The following is a 2637-nucleotide window of genomic DNA, read 5'->3' as shown; positions in this document are numbered from 1 at the left end:
CCAGCTCTGTCTCCTATCACTCCTCACCCACTCCATTTTGCAGCCACGGCGTTCCCTGACCTTGACTCTCTGCCCTGTGCCCCTCTATAAGCACAGGATGGCCCTGGCATCTGAATTATGCCCCCTCCTCATTGCCCCCTCTTAGAATTCTTGCCTTTTTCCATGTGCTAAGGGAAGCCTTCCCCAATCCTCAGGGCCCTTTTTCTTTCTTAAACCCTCACCTTCTGTCTGAGAATCCATACTAAGTGTCAGTTCTTCGGCAGAAAAGTAATGAGGGCTAGGCAGTGGCCGGGTGGGGGTGGGATAAGTGACTTGCCCAGGATCACACAGCTATAAAGTGTCTGAGGTCAGATTTGAACCCAGGACCTCCATCTCCAGGCCCTATAGCTCTTAATGTACTTTCCCACCTCAGTTTCCCTGTGTGTCTTTAATTCACATTTGTGTTGTATCTTCCCTCTCCATCTCCGTCTCCCCCAAAATAGAATAAAAGCTAATTAAGGACACTGACTGTGACCAGCACATTGGAGACATTTGATAAACTGAACTGAACAGAGAATATCAGGGCTGGGAGGGAACCTTAGAACATGGAGCATGGAATGTCAAGCCTGAGAAGAACCTCAGAACATGTAATGTCAAGACAAGGAGAGACCTTAGACTAGTGTCAGGGCTGGGAGGAGTCTTAGAATCTAGAATACTAAGGAAGGGAGGGACCTTAGAACATGGAACATGGACTGTCAGTTCTGGGAGGGACCTCAGCCATCAAGAAAGTCGGGGCTAGAAGGGACCTTAGAACATTGAAAGTCAAGTCTAGGGGAGTCCTAGAACCTAGAATGTCAGGGAAGGGAGGGAGGCTTCTAACCCAAGAGTATCAGAGCCAGGGGGAGGGAGAGTCTTAGGACAGAAAATATTATAGCTGAGATAGACTTGGAGGCCTAGAGCTAGTCCCACCTTTTCATTGGACACAGGCAGACAATGAGGGTCAAAGAGGGAGGGAGAGAAGGAATAAGCATTTATAACACATGAAATATAGAGATAGATGCCTACAGATATTATCCCATTTAATCTTCACAACAACCCAAAGAGGTAGGTGCTGTTTTTATCTCCATTTTACAGATGAGGAAACTGAGGCAGGCAGAGGAGAAGAGACTTGTCCAGGGTGCTAGTAACGGACTGAGGCTGGATTTGAACCGAGGACCTCCTGGCTCTAGGGCCAGAGCTCTGCGCACTTTGTTGCCCCCTAGCCCGTGTGAGTCCTCTTTCCAACAGCTAATGAAAGACTCAAGAGAAAGCTTAAAGGTTTGGGGGGCGGAACGGGGTGCCCCATATGTTGGGCAATTGGGTTGGTTTTTGCCAGAATGGGCTGGAGTTGACCCAGCCAAGTTGAGGCCGGCCCCTTCCCGTCCCCTCCTCCCTCTTCCTCTCTCTGGCCCCTGCCCCACTTCTCCCCCAGGATACTCCTTCTGCTATTTCCTTGGTGAGATGCCCTGAACCTTCCCCTTTCTAGCCCTTTATTGCCTGGAAAACAGGTTTTCAGGACACACCCATCAGCTTCCCCAGCTTTTAGCCCAGGAGCAGCCTACAAGCTGTGGTTTTTGAGAGCGAGAACCTCCCCGGCCCACACCCGGGTGACCTGGACAGCCTCCTGTCTACTGACCATCATTCTGTCTGCCTTCAGAAGACACCAGCTCCAAGATGGCGCCGAGGACATGGCCCCAACCTTGGCCTTGGAGCCAATTCCATCAGGCGGATCTTCCACAGGATCCTCCCTCTCATGCCTCAGCCCGGCATGGATATGATCTGAGAAGGCCATGCCAATGGAAGTCAATCTCTGGCTCCCTCTGCCAGGCTGGAAACCTAGGAAGTAGGTCAACCAGTCAGTCAACTAACAGTTATTAAGGCCTACTATGGGCCAGGCTCCATGCTGCTTTTGTGTCTATCAGAGGAGGTAAAGCCTGGCTAAATCAAGAGAGCTTCGATTGCCAGAAGGCTGGATGCCGGGGAAGAATGTTTCTCATCCATATCAACAGTCAGCAAAGGCAGCCCTCACCCTGATGATGGAGTAGCTCTTCTGGAGCCCTGATGGCCAATGAGACCAAATAGAAGCCAATGAGGCCATGAGACAACAAAAAACATTAAAACAAAGTAAAACGATGAAGAAAATAGAAGAAAATGTAAAGCATCTCATTGTAAAGTCAAGTGTGCCAGAAAGCCGATCCAGGAAAGATCATCTGAGGCACTGGACGCCCCCAAAGCTGTGATCAGAAAAAGAGCCCAGCTGTCCTGTTGCAAGAAGTCACAAAGAAAACTGCCCTTTTCTTGGGGTCAGGGGACAAAGCAGAAATAGAACCAAGTCACGGGTCATCTCCTGAAAGGAATCTGTAAATAAAGACTCCCAAGAACATCACAGCAAGTCAAAGAAAAAATACTGCAAGCAGCCAGAAAGAATTCAAGGCCCGAGAACCCATATTGTTATCAGCTGTGAGTTAGCAGCCACCACCATAAAGGACCAGAGAGCTTGGAAAATAACATTCCAGAAGAAGGATATAAATTTGGAGTTGGTTCAGAGGCAATTTCACTCAATAGGGAAAGAAAAGGGAAAAGAGAGAAGGGGGGAATTAGAGAGAGGGAAAATCAAGA

The sequence above is a fragment of the Gracilinanus agilis genome, chromosome 6 (genome assembly GCF_016433145.1).
Source record: "Gracilinanus agilis isolate LMUSP501 chromosome 6, AgileGrace, whole genome shotgun sequence".
Taxonomy (NCBI): domain Eukaryota; kingdom Metazoa; phylum Chordata; class Mammalia; order Didelphimorphia; family Didelphidae; genus Gracilinanus; species Gracilinanus agilis.
This window is presented reverse-complemented; position numbering follows the sequence as displayed.